Genomic DNA, 12,978 nt, shown 5'->3' with positions numbered 1-12,978 from the left:
CAATATCAGAATTAAAGATCAATTTGATGTTCAATATCAGAATTAAGGCTTAATACATAATTTGCATCTGAACTTGTCCAAAAAATTTGATTGACCCTCTAAACTTTTGAAGTGTCCCGATAGCCCCCTCAACTTGCATAAAATGTCCAATTAGCCCTATGAATTTGCGTAAAATGTAATCAATTGATCACTCGGTTGCAAAAGAGTAAGTTAAATACGGAAGAATTATTTCACGCGTCTTAAAAAAAAGTAAAACGACCAAAATCGGGGTATGTAGTTTTAATATTAGAGAAGACAAGTTGTATAGCTGAGCAAGTAATAACTTCCTTTTTAATCTATTTTTGAATTATGTAATAACATTCTAAGATACGTGGAATATATCTTCCGTATTTAACTTACTTTTTTTACAACCGGGTGATCAATTGATTACATTTTACGCAAGTTCAGGGGGCTAACTGAACATTTTATGCAAGTTGAGAGGGTTATAGGACACTTTGAAAGTTCAGGAGGCCAATCAAACTTTTTGAACAAGTTCAGGGGCAAATGATGTATTAAGCCTCAAATTAAATATCAATTTGATGTATAAATTGTGTGTAAAATACATTTATGGCCCTTACAACCAATGTTATCATAACTGACTATACATCAAACCAGATTTATAAAGGGGTCATGGGTTATTTGGTCGGAGCGGATGACTCGGATTGGTCGGATCAGATGACGTAATAAATAAATTATATATATATTATAAATAAATTTTTGTTTGTTATTATATTTATTTATTTTTTTGTCAACTTGAAGCTTAAATATATAGAGTATAAATGGAGTCGGAATAACTTGAAATACGTTAATGTATTCTATGTCATGAGATGTTTTAACTGTATATTATAAGCTCAAAACGGACAAACGATGAATATGAGAAATTAATATTCAAAGTGAACCACTTGAAATGAGTTTTAAGAGGATAAAAAAATTAACCTTTCCCATCACTAATAGGAAAGAAATATATTTTCGGCCTAAACCATAGATAGCCCCCTGAACTTGTCACTTTTAGTCATTTTGCCCCCTGAACTTACAGGACGACTCATTTGCCCCTTCAACTATTTAAAAGTGGTATTAGCAACCCCCTGTTTTCATTATAACGGAAACAACTATGACATATCTCATTGCAAGGACCAAGGTCATAATAAAAAGGGTTGTGCACTACTAAAATAAGCTGCAAATGAGGTTAGTATAGACAGTACACAAGTTCTCTTGTAAAAATTGCATATAGGATTGTGCACTACTAAACAAGCTGCAAATGAGATTATATATGCAGGCTAGTTCTAATATTTCCATGAACACTTGTACTAATATTGGAATTTCATTTTGTTTCCCTTATAATGAAAATAAGGGGTTACTAATACCACTTTTAAATAGTTGAGGGGGCAAATAGGTCGTCCCGTAAGTTCAGGGGATAAAATGACCAAAATTGATAAGTTCAGGGGGTTGCGTATGGTTTAGGCCTATATTTTCACTAGCTTATAAGTTAACCAATTACTATGGGAAAGACTTTTACGGTCAATTTTTTATTTTATCCTCTTATAATTCATTCTTTACACTTTTTTTTCTTTAATTTCTTTTTACTCTATGTTAGAAGATCAACGAATTGTATCCCTCGTGAGCTAACAATGTTTTCGATCTTTTCTATATGTTTGGGTTTTTAAGACCCTGTTTGTTTGTCGAAAATATTGTGCAGGAAAATATTTTCTTGATTTTTCCATGTTTGTTTGTTTAAGAAAATAAGTCAACAGAAAATTGTAGGTTCGTCAATTGAAAAAATTATGAAGAAAAATGAGAAAAATGTTGTACCCTTTTGAAAAGAGTAAACCATTTTCCTAACTTTTGGAACCTTGTCTAATTCCTTCTTACCTTTTGAAAGTCGTAGTCACCCACCACTTCTTCTCCTTTTCCGGTATTGTAGCCACACACCAAAAAATATTTATTTTACAACACAATATTTTCCCTTATCTAATATTTTCCAAAACATAATATATTCTGACAACAAACGGAGACTAAATGTCTATTTCTTCTCCTTTTTTTTAATAATTTTTTTAAGTATAAACTAGAAATATCCTCATCGAGATAATCATGTCCAAGAGTTAGTCATAATTCAGGCTCTCATCACCTCTCTCTATCGATGTAATTAGTCTACGAATTGAATCTCAACTGAGCTAAAGCTAGGGATGTAAATGACTTGAGTCGCTCATGAGCAGCTCGATAGAAGCTTGACAATGTTCAGGTCGATTTATGAACGAGCCGAGGTTGAGCACGGTGAAACTCAGCTCAAAAGCTTGCGAGCAGATTCGGTTATAGGTTCATGAACAAACTCGATTATAATGTTCATGAATATGCTCGTGAGTGAGCTTGTTCGATTATTTTTTTAATAAGAGTATTTCTATAAATGGGGACATGTAAAACAACGTAGTTTTTTGGAGTAAAATTTAGTTTAAGAAGTTTCAAAACTATGTAGTTTTGTGATAAAAAAAATTCAAATGAACATAATTAACGAGTTCTTCGCGAACGAAATTCATGAACATAATTAACGAGCTGCTCGTGAACAAGCCCGTGAACATCTCACAAACAGGATGTTGAGCTCGAGCTCATCAAGTTTCTAGCTATTCAAGCATGATCAGGTTTTGACTCTCATCGATTACAACCCTAGCTACCATATTTGTGTTTTATCCATGATTTTTTAGTTATAATAGTTATATTAATGAAGTTTTTCTTCATTTAAAAAAGCTTAATACATCATTTGTTCCTTGAATTTGTCCAAAAAGTTTAATTGATTCCTTGAACTTTCCAATTATCTCAATACTTCTTCAACTTGCATAAAATATTCAGTTAGCTCCTTAAACTTAATGTAATCAATTGATCACTCAGCTGCAAAAATATAAATTAAATGCGGAAGATGTATTCCACGCATCTTAGAATGTCATTACATAATTCAAAAATAGATTAAAAATGAAGTTTAGGGTTTAGGGTTTAGGGTTTAGGTATTACTTGTTCAACTATAAAACTTGTCTTCGCTAATATTAAAATCGTATATCCGGTTCTTGGTCGTTTTATTTTTTAAGACGCATGTAATACATCTTCTTTATTTAACTTATTGTTTTTGCAACCGAGTGATCAATTGATTATATTTTGGTTCAGAGGCTAGCTAAACATTTTATACAAATTGAGGGGTTGTCAGCACACTTTGAAAGTTTAAGGGATTAATCAAACTTTTTGAATAAGTTTAAGGGCTTTGAAAAAAAATCATTGTACTATATCATATGTATGAAACTCTTAGATGCTAAGGAAAGAATATGCATGAGTGGTCAAAAAGTCATAGTAGACATGGTGAATGGCCAGAAAAAAAAACTCCCCCAGAATCTGAGTGCCTACTTGTTATTTTTTTTATATATAATATTAATAAGCTAAAATAATAATAATAATAATAATAATAAAATTCCATGAACCAATCACAAAAACATACATATTAATAAATTTCCATTGATTATAACTTGTTATTTATATAATATTATTGATATATAATAGACTTAATATATCATTTGCCCCCTGAACTTGTTCAAAAAGCTTGATTGGCCGTCTGAACTTTCAAAGTGTCCTAATAGCGTCCTCCACTTGCATAAAATATTCAGTTAGTCCTCTGAATTTGCGCAAAATGTAATCAATTGATCACTCGGCTGCAAAAAAAAAAAGTAAGTTAAATGCATAATATGTATTGCACGAGTCTTAAAAAAAAGTAAAACGACCAAAATTGGATATGCGGTTCTGATTTTAGAGAAGACAAGTTTTATAGTTGAGCAAAGTAATAAAATCATTTTTAATTTATTTTTGAATTATGTAATAACATTCTAAGATGTGTGGAATGCATTTTCCGCATTTAATTTACTTTTTCGCGATCGAGTGATCAATTGATTACATTTTACGCAAGTTCATGAGGCTAACTGAACATTTTATGCAAGTTGTGAGAGCTAACGAGACATTTTGAAAGTTCAGAATGCAAATGATGTATTAAGCCTAATAATAATAATAATAATAATGAAATTCCATGAACTAATCACAAAAACATACATATTAATCAATTTCCAATGATTATAACTTGTTATTTATATAATATTATTGATATATAATATTAATCATTAATTTTGCGGTACGTACGTGGTTCAGGTGATTAAGGTGTTCGATCAGTTTAATTATTCAACCAAGATCGAATTTTGAAGATGTTATGATTAAAATACTTTGTAGGAGAACCTTGCCTCCTAATAGGAACCTATCTAATTCAAATATGGATTCGTCTGAATTATCCGCCTAGAATACTGGATAGTTAGATAAAAAAAAAAAAATTAATTTTGCGGGTAAATTATACTCATGGCATTGAACTTACTCATTTTTACAGTATAATCATTAAATTTCAAAACGTAACATAAAAGTCATATAATGTCTTCAAAATAGAAAGATCTAAAAATTAAAATTGTTTAGAACCACATTTACTATGAAACTACGTTTTTTATTTTTCAAAATCATAATTTTTTAACTTTTTCTCTCTAAACATTCAATGTTTCTCTCCTAACCAAACAATACATAAATGATCTAAAACAAAAATAATTAAAGAATTAATTCTTTTAGAATATCATTAATTCTTAGAATTTTTTATTTTTGAAATTATCAACAGTCATTTTAGACGTCAAATGAAGTTCAGTAGCCATAATATTAAAAAATATAAAAAATTAAATGATTTTTATATTACGTCTTGAAATTTAGTTGTCACACTTTTCACAAGTAAAATTCAATATTAATTAATATAATTTACTCTTGATTTTGAGGATTTCTTGGTACATATAATGAGTAAAGTTCAATGCCAATTAATATGGACAAAATTAAGCTTCTCTTCTTTCATATATTAATTCTTAATTCTCTCTAAAAATAATAATAATAGAAACAATGGACTCTTAGTGATGTGAGTAGTAACTAAGACATATAATCTCCAACAATACTCTTCATATTCATTCCTTATTTATTATTTTATCATAAAATTAGTAAGTAATAGCATTGTTATATTTAGGGTTAAGATGCAAAAATACCCCTAACGTTTGGGTCAGGAGCAATTTTACCTCTAATGTCTAAAATTATACAATTTTACCCCTAATGTTGGTAGTCAAGAGGGATTGTATCCCTAACGTTGATAATTTAGATCAATTTCAGACACTATTATAAAACACAAATATTTTTATTCCTTATTCTGCACTAATTGCATACCAATTCGTTCTAAAAAAAGGATTTCATGTTTTTTATAATTTAATAATAGAATTAAAGATTAATATTTATAAATTCGGTAAATTTTTTGAATTTTTTTTGTCCATTTCGTACAAAAGAAATTATATTTTTTTTTACTTTTTTTCACATCCAACATATGTTTATAATTTGTTACTGATAAAATGACACACATGTGAATTTTAGATGACAAGATTCATGATTGAGACTACAGTTTGATGAATTATTCCTCAAATTGATCCAATTTATCAATGTTAGATGTAAAATTGCTTTTGACTTCCAACGTTAAGGGTAAAATTGCACTATTTTAGACGTTAGGGATAAAATTGCTTCTGACACAAAACGTTAGGGATATTTTTTCACCTTAACCCTTATAAATACTAATAGTGAGTGGAAAGAGACAACTAAATAATAAATTATTAATAAAAAAAATAAAATAATGAAGCACTATGAGCTTTTAGTGATTTTAGGAGTCACTAAAAAGCTGTTAGAGTTGATTTTTAGCTCTCTCTCCTCAAATTTTAATTTAAAAGCTCATTTAAAAGGCTGTTGGAAATGCTCTTACGTTTCAGTTGAAAAAATAATAATTTTAGTTTCCAAATAATTTATACCTAATTTATAATTTTAAAATACCTATATGTATATAATTTATTTATTTGGTATATGATGCTGTCAACCTCAATTATTTAGTTGAATCAAGTGATTTATAATCCAATTATAAATCAAATTTAATGTTGGATCCGATTCTTAAAATATTGAAAAATAATTAAGAGGATAAAGAGTCCTTCCTAACTCCAATCAGATTCAACTGGAAACTAAATAAAAATTAAAAAATTAAAAACGTGTTGATTTAGTTATTTTTTATTTTCTGTTGTTATTTGATATTGATGTTAGTCAATTTTACTCTAAAATAGTTTTTAAGTTGTTTCTCAATTTTAATTAAATAATTATATATATAATCACTAAAATGATCAACATAATGATATTTTCCCCCTTTTTTAACTTTTAATAGATAAGAGAATAATAAATTAATAGAACTAAATTCATGAAGAAAAATACAATATATAATAATATAATATTAATTTAATTATTTATCAAAAAATACATAGAATATTATTATTAATCTAAACAACATGTATCTGTACTGAGATAATCATGTCCAGTGCTTAGTCACAATTAAAACTTCTCGATCTTTCCTGTTAATATATTTTACTGAGAATCGATCCAGAAATATCTTCCCACAAACTCAGCTTACAACGAAAAGTGAGCTATAACCCGTTAGTAATTTATAGGGTGTTTTGATTACCTACTTGAATCCCTGCTTTTTGTAAAAGCAGTCTTTTCACCAGCAAACAGAAACAACAAACGGCAAGTAGTCAAACAGAACCTTAATCATACCCAAGATACTAATAATCTTAATCATACACAAGATACTAATAATCTAGATTCTTCAAGCCACCTTTGTTTATTAACCCTAGCAATGAAATCTTCAATCTTTCTATCTAGTTCTTCTTCATCTTTCTCATCTTCTTTTCTTTCATTGATCTCTCTTTTCTCTTCTTTTTCTTCTTGTTCTTGAAATTCTTCCTCTACTTCTTGTTCTTGAAATTCTTCCTCCACTTCTTGTTCTTGTTCTTTGGATTCCAATATTTCTTCTCTACTTTCTTGTGCACTTCTTAGCCTTTTACTCTTCTCTACATACTCATCATAAATTTCATCAATCTTTGATTTTGATGATGAAGATGAAGATGAGGCAAAGACATTGATGTTTGAATCTCCAATAAGAAACACTACAATCAAATTAACTACAATGAACAAACATTTAGGGGTGAAAATGGAGAAATTTGAGATTGAAGGGATGGAATTGAAAAGAATAATTAATGTAAATATAATTGAAAAGAGAATGAGAGAATGGAATAAGAGATTGTGGATTTGTGATTGAAGTTTTTTAGCTTTGCAAAGTGTATTCATTGTGGGGAAGTATTTTATTGTTTTTTGGGGAGAATTTGGAGATATAAATATAGGAAATTTATATATACACATGCATGTATGTTAGATGGAGTAGTGAAAAGGGTTTATATAGTGGAGGAAAAGGTGGTGGTGATTCAAGGATATTTTGTGGGATTGAATAAAGAAGAAAATAGGACTAATACATTTCATGCTTTTTAAGTTGTCCAAAATTCTCAACTTCAAAGAATTACAATTTACTTATTTAGAACAAATAATTCTTTAATGTCGCGTGGCAGTGTATGATAGTAGGGGATTAGTTATAATATTTTGAAGTTCTAATCACGCGCTACCACGTGACATTTGAGGGGTTAAAAATAGAGATAAGGTACCAAAATAGGTCTATGGTTTTTTTTAGGAAAGTATCAATTTAGACTCCACGTGCAAAATAGCATCAATATAGGCTTAATACTTAAAAAAGGTACCAATTTAGGTCTCGATAACAGAATGAGACACGTCATTAATATTAATCCATTAAGTTCTGTCAGTTGTACGTGGAGGGAGAAATCAGAACTTAACGGAGTAATAGGAATGACATGTCCAATCCGTTATCGATGCCTAAATTGATGTTATTTTGTACGTGGAGTCTAAGTTGATACTTCCCTAAAAACCACAAGCTTATTTTGGTACCTTATCCCTTAAAAATAAACCTTTGTGATTTAGTCGATTTACAAAGACAGTTTTCGTGATTTAAAAGTTTAGAACTACAAAAAAAATTGCAATTAAATGATCTGTGTATCAATTTTTCGGTCAAATAATACTTGTGATTTAGTTAATTTGTAAAGTTAGACTTTCTATTATGAGTAATTTGCAAATTGAGTCTTTTTTAATTGCTCCAAAATGCTTCATTCTGAAGGTAAATAGTCACAACAATAATTTTTGATGGAATGATTAGATTTGTTAAACTATATAAAATACAGACCCCGGTTTACAAATTTTTAAATCATAAAGAAAACAGTTTTGATCACATATACCTTAATGACCATATATATATATATAGTATTTGGTCATTCACCATTAGATCTAAACTTATTATAATCATAGAGTGGAGATTCAAAGTATCCTAAAATTTAGATTTAATAAACCTAAATCTAACGATAAATAACTAAATTTATTTAGTCATTAAGAGCTAAAAAATGGTTTTTGTAAATTCCCGAGATTTGAAAATAATAAAAGATAAAAGAATTGATGGTCGAATTTTTAGGATATAATAAAAAATATGGATAAAATATAAATATAAATTTTGTGGTTTTGTGCCACGTCATTGAGATTTAAAATGGGTAAATTAAAAAAAAAAACACATTGAGTTACACTTTTGTCAATTATATATTTATGTTTTTTTTTTTTTGTATAAACAAAAACTGAGATTTTTACCAGCATGACGATCCTAATTGAATTTCAAGAATTAGTGATATTCTAAACTATTTTAATTCTTTAACTTTTAAATTTTGAGGTTATTTATGTGTTATTTAGTGAGAAGAGAAAAAATAAATATTTAAAAAGACAACTTCGAAAATGATGATTTTGGAAAATAAAAATCTAATTCCATAGTAAATGTGGTAATAAATAACTCTAATTTTTGGAATTTTTCACTTTAAAGTTAACAGTCATTTTTATAGTATCAAACTAATAAGCTCATTTTTGCAAAACGAAAACCTCAGTTCCCGTTTGGATAAAAAGAAACTTACAAAAAAATGTAAACATAGGATTTTTTTTAATTTACCCTTTTAAAATTGACTAACACGTTACGTTGATAAATTTGGATGATCTTAATGAAAATATTGATATTTGCAACTGGAGAAAATATCATGTCTTCGGCTCTACAATGGAGGGTTACCTTTTATTGGTGTTATCATCCTAATCAATGATAAAATGAGTCATTACGTACAGTAAAATGCAAAGTTCAGAGTTTATAATACCTGATTTTGAAATTTAAGGACTATAATAAAAGTAAGAACAGAGTTGAAGGATCATTAATATCATTTACCTTTAAATTTTCTTCAGAAATTTGACAGGAGATCTTGTTTTTTTTAGCTATAGAAAGTAAGAATGCATATAATGGATTAATCAGTCCATTAATAAAAAAATATTAACTAATTCATTCAATTCGATTAATCTATTACTTCGATCATATTTTGGTCGGTAACTTTTCATAAAAAAAATCACTTTAAATCTATAATTATTCATTTTAAAATAAATATATAGATATATAATTATTTAAATATTAAAATATAAATATAAAATTCAAATTCAATTAACAGAAATTATCTAAACAAATAAATTTTATATTATTTTAATATTTTTAACTTAAAAATTATATATATATATATATATTGATAATTAAAATTTTATATATAGTTGTATTAATTTTATGTGTAATAGTATATAATTAATTTATTTTTTGATTTTGAAAATCGATTTTTCAGTTTTCCGATTAGTTTTGTGAAGTTGGTTAAAAGGTTTTTTTATCTTTTAAAATAAAGGAAAGGTTATGGCAGGTTGAGAATGTGCGTGCGTTTTTCTTTTTTTTTCTTTTTTCTAAATGGTGCTTTTTTCTTTTTAGCCTGCGTTTTACAACTTTCCACTATTTTGTTTTGATGGTTTTGAATTTTCCATACAAATTTTTTTTGAACAGAAGGAAGTAGGGGTGCACACAAAAATCCGGAAAACCGAAAAACCGAAACCAAACCGAAAATAAGGTTAACCGAAACCGATGGACTAGTGTACGGTTTTTAATTTTAAAAATAATGGTTAATGGTTACGGTTACGGTTTCTTCATTCCAAAAACCGAGGTTAACCGAAACCGACCGAATCTCAATTAAATATTAAAAAAATATAAAAATAAATTTATTTATATGGGTAAATAATTATTTAGTCCCAATAGTTTTTCATAACTCATTAATCAATCCACTATTTAACTATAAGGTCTCTAAATTTTTTCACTTTTAATGGTTTAGTCCTTCTATCAAATATTAACATCAAATGAGATGAAAATATGTAAATAACTCTCAGTTAATTTGTTACTCTCTCTAATTTCAGTTTATGCGACTTTTTTTTTCATGTTTTTGGATGTAGAAACAAGGATAAATTTTTTTTACTTGTTTTCCAAAACTTTATAGCCATAAGTTTTATTAGGGACATTTTGCCTTTTTCTATCCGTTTAATTGTTGTTTAACACATTTTTAGACGGAGATTTGATATAGGAACTAAACAATTTAACGGAATCAAAACTGATGGATCATAATGCACGTACATCTCCATCTCCGCAGTTAATCTCTTCAACTCGCCATTGACCCGTCGTCTATCTCACAATAAAAATTAGAGTTCTTTTATTCTTTTTATTTACTAATGGTTAGAAACCGAAATAAAAGGTTAACCGACCGAAATAATTGGTTAACCGATTAGTGGTTAACCAAATTTAATGGACTAATGTACGGTTAGTGTTTTTAAAAACCCGATTAAATGGTTAACCGACCGAATTAACCTTAATGGACTGGTTAACCGACCACGTGCACCCCTAGAAGGAAGGGCCTAGGCCCCGAAAACAAAACACGAAAGAAAATTAGATCAGGTTCCGAGCTCTTCTGAGAGTGCCAGCGCCAGAATTGTCCGTATCTATGATGTCCATGAGGCCTGCAGGGGGATCATCACACCCGTGATACCCCAAGCTTAAAACTCCTGCGAAATTTGCCAAAAAATCTGCCGCTTTATTCCCTTCGCGAAAGGTGTGAACAACTTTGACATCCCAATCCGAATCAATCCGTTTCCGACATTCCTCGATCAGCCAGCCATAACGATGCGGACGATTGCCCCTAGCCCTTAACAACTCCACGATTAACTGAGCATCCATCTCGAAAATGACTTTCCTCCAACCTTTCCGCCAAGCTCACTCGAGCCCATAATAAATGCCCCAGATCTCCGCTAGATCGGCGGTGCATATGCCTAGATTACATCAAAAACCCCCAAGCCAACTGCCGTCACTATCCCGCACAAGACCCCCACAAGCAGCCCACCCCGTACTAGACCCTCGCGCGCCATCGCAATTAATTTTGATCCAGCCATCCGTCGGAGGGTGCCACCTGACCAGACGATCCGCAGCATGAGGCGGCACCAGACTCGATCTATTGCAGCTCGAAACAGCAGTAACCTGTTCCGTGGCAAATCTAACGACTTCGTCAATTTTCCTAATCAGATCACGTTTAACTCCATTGAAAACAAAATCATTTCTCCACTTCCAAATTAACCAGCAGTAGGTGCCAAACAGTATCGTCCATGGGATCCCCTCCCAACTCTCCTTTGCCTTACAATTTCCCAATAACCATGAACTGACATCTCCGGTAAAAAACGCAGGAAGCCGACTCGCAGGTATGAAGAACATCCATAGTCTGCGCGCCTCCACACAGTCGCGAAGCACGTGAAGGAGGTCCTCCCGGCCACCACAATCAGCGCACCGATCCTCACTGCCGATGTGGCGTCTCACCCTCTCCGCATTGGTAAGCACCGCGCCATGCCCCGCGGACCACAGAAACAGCCTAATTCTCTCAGTGACTTGGAGGTTCCAGATGATTTTCCAGTCCACGGCCAGCCAACCTATAGCAGCGGCATTCGAAGGAGTTTGGAGCTCATAAGCCGTCTTTACTATGAAATTGCCCGTACTGCTTGGTTCCCAAATCCAACCATCACTGTTATCCTTAGAGCAAAACAGGACAGTAGCCGCAAGTTTAAACATATCGTTTTGGGACAGCAGGAGTCGAAGATTGTCCCAGTCCCAACCATGCCCCTCGATCCAATAATCCGCCACTTTTTTACCCTTTTCCTCATCCGTCAACGGCCCGAGAGCCTTACCGCACAATTGACCGCCTTGTAACCAATTATCAAGCCAAAACTTTGTGTCCCTTCCATTCCTCACTGATCTGCTAACGCCCTGCTTCAATAAGTCAACCCCCTGGATGATGCTTTTCCACACAGTACTTTGCGGATTCTTCTTCCTAAACATATCTAAACCAGATCTATTATTCCCATATATTCCTTTGATTACCTTGACCCATACGCAATCCTGGTCAGTGAGAATCCTCCAGCCTAGCTCAGTAAGACTAGCGAGATTCGCTTTTCTGGTCTGACGGATGCCAAGCCCGCCTTCTTCCTTCGATTTACAAACCACATCCCACTTCACAAGGTGCATCTTCCTTTTATTGTTGTCGCTGCCCCAAATAAAGCTTCTGTTCATACTATCCAGTCGCTTACAAACACTAACCGGGAACACGGAGGTCTACATGGAATAAATTGGCAACGCCGAAAGAACTGACTTGACCAGCGTAACTCGCCCCGCAAGGGACAGGCTTTTCTCCTTCCACCCCGTTAGGCGGTTCCTAACCCTTTCAACCACATAATCAAAGGAGTGTTTGTTGACTTTTTCATGGGCAAGATAAACTCCCAGATACTTCCCCAGATTCCTTGTGCACTTTATTCCTAGAGACCTTGTTATCTGCTCCTGTAGCTGGGGATCAACGCAAGACGAGAAGAAGCAGCAGGATTTCTCAAGGCTGACCTTCTGACCAGACCCATCACAGAAAGTTCCCAGGATTTTTTTGATAGTATCTGCTTGGCTAACCGAAGCCTCAGCCATCAACACAATGTCATCTGCAAAGAAACAAT

Source organism: Euphorbia lathyris, chromosome 5 (genome assembly GCF_963576675.1).
Source record: "Euphorbia lathyris chromosome 5, ddEupLath1.1, whole genome shotgun sequence".
NCBI lineage: Eukaryota > Viridiplantae > Streptophyta > Magnoliopsida > Malpighiales > Euphorbiaceae > Euphorbia > Euphorbia lathyris.
Note: the sequence above shows the minus strand (reverse complement) of the source record.